At 42.3% G+C, this 7052-nt stretch overlaps 1 long non-coding RNA gene across 1 annotated transcript; it reads right to left on the reverse strand.

The window, feature by feature from the left end:
* Positions 1-1310: 1310 nt before the first annotated feature.
* On the reverse strand, positions 1311-4887 carry LOC133136933 (uncharacterized). Its single transcript, XR_009709569.1, has 3 exons — positions 3732-4887; positions 2309-2417; positions 1311-1375 (listed from the first exon to the last, which is right to left on the reverse strand). It is a non-coding gene; the product is annotated as an uncharacterized LOC133136933 (long non-coding RNA).
* Positions 4888-7052: the final 2165 nt, after the last annotated feature.

Below are 7052 nucleotides of genomic sequence, written 5' to 3' on the forward strand. Positions count from 1 at the left end.
GAGGTCAGCAAGCTGACCAGTACACTGAGTGACAGAATAATTTCCGCCTTACAACCCTACAGGCGGACATAGCGACATCATGGTCCTGACTACCCTACAGGCGGACATAACAACATCATGGTCCTGACTAGCCTACAGGAGGAGGTAATGATGCCATGGTCGTGTTGTGGAGACACGCTGGAGACAAGATGCATGCCTCTTCCTGATGACCCTCTTCAGGAGACGTATGTGACACCATGGGATACCACCGGGCCAACCGTGAGGGATGACTGAGGGTGGAGCCTGCCACGAGCGCTATGTCATTTTTTAAATTAGACCACCATTATTCCTTTGTCCAACATCCACCAACTTCTGCCCGAGACTTCACTGAAATTATTTAGGTTAAGAGGGCAGGTTGTAAGGACTACCCCAATTCCAACTATCGACTACCAGCTCCTCACTGATACCACCCGGTGAGACCCTTCAATCTGTGCTGAGCTTGTACATATGCTTACCTTGTAAAATCTTTAGGATAGACCTCACTATCTACTTTACGGTTTAATAAACACCTGCTCACCTTTTAAAACATAACTAGTGGCTCAACTGGGTCTTCTTTCAGGGTGTGGTTTTTGTTATTTCATTGTTGAAGTGGCTTTCCAATATAGCTATGCACTTCCACCTGATTGTTGTAATTCAGGCGGACTTTGGGTCGTAACAGACTGGGGGCTTGTCTGGGTTAGAACCGCAGATTGATTGTATTTGTTCTGCTTTATTGTTTATTGCTATATTGACGGAATACAGCTGCAGCACACCTACTGATACTAGTTTCATCATAATCCTGCCCATTTCCACCTGCAGTGCATGTTTCCTGGTCATAAAAATATCTACATTCAAAAGTCTTACCCAGTGTTCCTACACACCTTCCCCTTGCCTATGCCCATGCATCTTGTGATTCTGGAAAATGGAGCCTATTATCTCAGGTACATATTCTGATGCTGAATGGAGAACTGCAACTCATTCTCATTAACTTGTATGAGGTATATTAACAGCCAACAGACTGGAATTTTCTCTGTATTCATCCTACCTGTGTATGTTAGATTTTTTACTCATCAGCATGATTTTACATATGAAGACAGTATGGGCAGAATGTTTTCAGAATGAGCTTCTGACAATGAGCTTTGACAGTGATATAGTTCTCATATTCTGTTTTCCGTTTGACAAGGTGCAATTTCCAAACTAAGCCCACAGTGAGAAATTAAACGGATATTACCATAAGGGTTGTCCACTTGTAAGTTCCAGAAAAATAAACAACAATTAAAATGAAAAGTACTGTCTTGATCAAAAAGCTGCTTCTGTATTTTACAGGCACTGGGGTAAGAGGTGTTGGTTCAGTACTCTGTGAAAAAAAGAAAGAATATATTTTATTGACTGCATGACCCGGTGGTACAAAACCCTGACCCTTCTTCCATGCTGTGTAACTGTGTAATTTAAAGTAGCATGTAGCTGTCCCACATTCAGCTGAAGTGGTATAATAAAATAATTTGATTTATTATTATTATTATTATTATTATTATTATTGATGTTATATTTCTGATATCCAGTGTCCTCATAATGCTGTATTAATTTTTATATGATTAAATATCAATTTTGTATCAGGGTTGGGAGGTAGTACCGGTTGTGGTCACCAGGGGTTTATTATTTTCACCTGGTGCTCATTAGAACCCTCTTTGACCGTCGGTCGACGCTTTGGTGTCACTGTTCGCTCTACCACCAAGCTGGTAAGCACACGGTAGACTCACTGTTAAATGACACCTTCACCTTCCTGTAGGTTCTTTAGTTTTTTTTCTCTTTTGTTTTCGGCTCGTGTGAGTCTGTGGGTGAGGGACGTTGTCCCCGGTATGTTTTTTGGTTTGTGCGTTTTCCGGAGCTGCGACTCACGGTTGTTTATTTTGTTTACCGAGTCTTTTATACTAGGTTGTACTTTTATTTTGGCGATCCCGGTCCGGGGTTACAGGGCTCGCTTTTTAGCCCTCATTTTGGTTGGGTTATTCGCCCTGGTTTTTAAGGGTTGCTTTATTTTCATTAGCTGTTTTTTGGGGCTATTTTCTTTATTTGATTGGAGCCGTCTCCGAGTTGTTTTGTTTCCTCGACCTTCCGGGGTTTAGTGGCGGACACGTTCGCGTGCCCGCTTACTAGGGATTACCCTTAGTCGCGCCTGGCTCTCCGCCATTCCTCAACCTCATATTTTGCCTTACTTTCCTTTTTGGATTACAGAAACATGTAGTTGCTGCCTTCTCAAATTACAAAAAATACATACAATACCATTTACCATGGTTGTTCAGAAAAATGAGAACCGAATGCAAGTCTTCTTTGGATAATTATGCTTCCATCTCACAAAGCAGGGCTCCTCTTGTGGATGTTCATGGTGATGTGGTTTTCTGTAAAACAAGTGAATCCATAGATATGGTGTTGCAATTATGTTAAATAATCAGTAAATCCTGATAATTGAGACAGAAATCTGATGTATGGTCTTATACAGGTTCACTAGTTGAACACGGCTTTAACACTTGGCACAGTGATGAATACTTGGTCCAACCTTTCGTGCTTTGTTAGGGTTGGAGTGAAAACCTGAAGTAGATCTCCAGGGGCAGAGTCGGATCTATACAAACTCCCCTGTCCTGCTCACTACAGTGCCGTGAAAAAGTATTTGCCCTCGTCCTGATTTCCTCTATTATTGCATGTGTGTCACGCTGAATGGTTTCAGATCATTAGACAAAATATAAAACAAAAAACATAAAACTAATTTATTCATGAGAAACATTATTAAGCCCTCATATCAGTCATTTGAAAAAGCAATTTCCCCCTTGAACATAATGAATGGTAAATGGCTGGCATTTATATATAGTGACTTTATCCAAAGCACCTTTATCCAACTGATGCTTTTCATTCAGCCTTTGAATTCTAATACGAGGACTTTTGCTGGTCAGCTCGAAAACATTATTTGTTCATCACGTCACGCATCTCTATTCAGAATGAAAATGTGCGCACTGATTGGCTCATTAATTAATGCATTAATCCGTTAGGATATTCTTCTGCTTGTACAAGGGTCAGAGATGACATAAAAACATGCTTATTGCTTGTAGCTTGCGCAGCACACTCAGAGGGAGAATAAATATCAGTCACGTTATTTATTTGACTTTGACAGGTATTACTCTTGGCCAGTCCTTTTCTTCATTTTATGTATGTATGTATATATATATATATATATATATATATATATATATATATATATATATATATATATATATATTGTGGTAACCCGCTGGTAGAGAGAGAGAGTAGAATTGGTGAAATATATACATTTTTTTTTCTTGTGTTCGTGCCTTCAGGGCACTTCTTGAGTGTCCAGATCAAACGAAAAAATTCCCTTCTCAAAACACGGGAATAAGTCACAAAAAGAACAAAAAAGGAAAACTAGAAAATAAGTCAGTGCTCAAAAAATTAGGGATTTCAAAAAACGGTTAATTGGCTTCTAGCCGGATTGATGGGCGCATGTGACTTTCACTCGCCCTGGCTCTGCCTGGCTCTGCCCGGACTCTGCCTGTCTCCTCTCGTTCACCCCTGAGCCCCGCTCTGCTCCCGAGTTCGCCCTTTTGTAGGGTGTTGATCTCCCCTCCAACTCGGTGCAGCTGTGCCTGGTTGACTAGAGAGGTTAGTGACGTGCATTCCGCACACGTTCCGGTGGTGCTAACCTTGGCGCTGATTCTTTCCTGCGCGGCTCTCTCCAAGGGGCCGGTCCCTTAAATAGGTATGCGGGAAATATTCACCGTGAATCACTTTCCCCAGCTCCTGGCGCCGTCGCACAGCCCGCTCTCCTTCAGTGGTGTACTGATCCTCGATCGGTCAACAAAACAGAAACCAATAAGCAATGGTCAATAACAGGCTTGGATCGTACCGGGTAGACAATGGCTTGGTATACCGCTCAAGAGAATGCACTGACGAACAGGAGGCAAACAATTTCACACAGACATGACATGAAACTGAGCTTTTAGGCAGGTGTAGACAGGTGTAGACAATTAGCTTGAGAGCAGCAAGAGAATGGAAATCAGGTGTGGAGGATTGACAAGTTAACGAGGTAATTAGTAATCGTTAGTAATAAACCTATCCTGCCCTAGCATTAGTAAATTAGTAAATGACATGCACAAGAAATGTAAGGTAACATGAACACATGATTAGTATGTTAGTATTAGCCAATCCTGATCTAACATTGTCCTTCTTTAACATTGTTTTTTTTTTTTGATGAACTGTGGATCCTGCCAAAGTAAGTTAGTCAATCATAACCAGCTACAAATCAAGCCTCTGAGGTGCTCTACAATTTCTCTCAGGGTAACGTACGGGTTCTTCAGAACCAGAGCCAGCGGCCCTCAGATGAGGTTCAACAGTCTCTGCAGGATCAGTGTCATCAGCACCAAGGGCAGGATCAGTGTCATCAGCACCAAGGGCAGGATCAGTGTCATCAGCACCAAGTTCCTCTGGTGTTCTAAGAGTATACTCATGGTGTCTTGGTGTCTTGGTGTGCGACTGACTTAGCTGTGGTAGCCTTAGTTGTTGCATCCAGTCAATGCTGCGCCAGACAATGTCGGGCCCTACACGCACGATGTAAGACAGCGGTCCTGGCTGTGACAGAATCTCTCTCCACCTTATTCAAAGAGCATTCCCCCACATTTTTCTTTTGCAGTTTGACTGTATCTTTTGCGACCGTTTCCATTGACACGGCAATGTCGCACGCGACCTCTAGCGTAAGATCTTTCTTTGTCAAGAGCCGTTTCTGTGTGTTCTCGTTGTGCAGCCCGCAGACGAGTCTATCCCTGAGCGCATCCGATAACCCCGCTCCGAATTCACAATGTTCAGCCAGCCTGCGTAGCTCTGCAATATACTCCGCAATAGACTGATTTTTGTGCTGATCTCTCTTATGAAATCGGAAACGTTCGGCAATCACAAGCGGTAACTCTACATTCTGCGCGAAAGTCATTTCTGATGGCCTTGCCGGAGCTTTAAGGCTACGGAGCAAATTATAAGTTTTAGCCCCCATTACACTTAAAAGCACAGCGACTTTCTTTTCAGCCGTCACATCATTGGCTACACAGTATTGCTCAAGTGTCTCAATGTAAGTAGACCAATCCTCTACAGTACTGTCAAAACAGTCCATTTGTCCTAGACGTCCAGCCATTTCCACTTTTAATGTTATCACTTTATTCAGTTTCCAACTTAACTCACGTGCTCCTTCCTCCGACCGTAGCTGGGTTTTCCAATCCGTGGCGTAACGTTAGGCTAGCTAGCTAGCACCGATGCGGGGTGGACAACAACGTGATTTTCATTATATATTAAAATAAAAAGACGCAGGAACCATGGACATCACTTTAACCATTTACTGGTTCAAGGGCAACAGCACACATACATATCAATGCGCATGTACAACATATCTTGCATGGCGGATCATGCTACTAACATAAAATAGTGCCGTGTATCATTATACACATACATAACAAAATACAATAAAAGTAACTATTATTGAAGTAGTGGCGTCACGATTTAGCATTTTCGTCTCAGCGTCTTCCGGCGCAGTGACAGATGACTACCGCAAAGAAATATGCAGCATGAAGTTCTAATTCCTAAAAAAAATGATTAACGGCGTTATTCAGCCTCGTCTTTTGCAGAGCTGAAAACACGGGACTCAGTGTAGGCAGGTGAACGGATAAAAAAAAAACCTGTGGATAACCAAGTGTGGCAGTTGTGCCTAAAGCTTTGAGAGGTTGTTGAACTTATACGTGCTCCCAGAATTAATCACGATGCTGCATACAGAAATGTTTCAATCGCGAATGTGCACCTGAGACGCAGGGGGTCAGCTACAGTGCACTTAGCTGGAGTTTAAAGCGGCAGTTCACTACAAATCTAATTAAAATATGTTTCCACTTATTCAGGTTGTCTCCAGGCCCACACTTAAAGGGGCCCAGAAGAGACAGCACAGATAAACCAAACCAGCAACATGTCCCCTCTAACAGTACAGTAGCTGTCAGACAAATATTTGGGAGAGGGACAGCCACAGTATATTTTAGCTGTTAATCTGCTATGTAAACTAAAAGCTACAGCATAACATATTGTGAGAGAGCCGGCCATTCAGCCCAGCATCTCTCTGTCATGGTTTTCACGGTCTACTTCTGGAAATTCCAGTATTCACCGCTCTAGACCTCTAGAGGGCTTGCCGGCTTAGTTCAGCAGGAGAAATTGCCTCCCGCATGTGGAATGCGGGTGTAATCATGGCCGATTGCAGTCAGCTGCTAGGAGAGCTATTCAAATCTCTTTCTGGCACTGCTCTGAGCTTTAGTGTTTCAGTTTGACACGTGCACAGAGCCGGTATCGAGGTAGAGGTAGACACACACGCACGCACGCACGCGCGCGCGTACACACACACACGCCACACGCACGCACACACACACACACACGCCACACACTCACACACTCACATACACACACACTCACACACACACACATTTATGTAATTAATACATTAGTTAGTAGTTAGGAAATACAGAAACTAATGGAAAGTTAATTTCATGCTTAATTAATGTAAGTCATGAATTCATGTTAACAGCTACATTAGTTAATGCTAATTATAAACCTTATTGAAAAGTGTTCCCAAATCTTTTCACCAAAGCTACCAGTTTGTTTACATTCTCCATATTGTAACTGACAGTGGGGGGAGGGTTTCAGATGAGAGCAGATTACAACGAGCATTTTTATCTGATTTTCTTGTCAGAAGAAAGGTATTAACACATGCACACACACACACAAACATAATTTGCAATTCCACATGCCAAGTAATTATACTATATTATATTATATCACACAACACAGAAACATAAATAATGCTAATATAACATTTATTAACTATTGTTATTAACATTTATTAAATATTAAATGGCGCAGCCGGCTACAGGTGGCTAAGGTACATGACTGAGAACTGGAAGGTTGGTGGTTCAAGCCAAAATAAGATTAGTGCCACTGTTGGGCCC

The sequence above is a fragment of the Conger conger genome, chromosome 9, assembly GCF_963514075.1.
Source record: "Conger conger chromosome 9, fConCon1.1, whole genome shotgun sequence".
NCBI classification, from domain to species: Eukaryota; Metazoa; Chordata; class Actinopteri; order Anguilliformes; family Congridae; genus Conger; species Conger conger.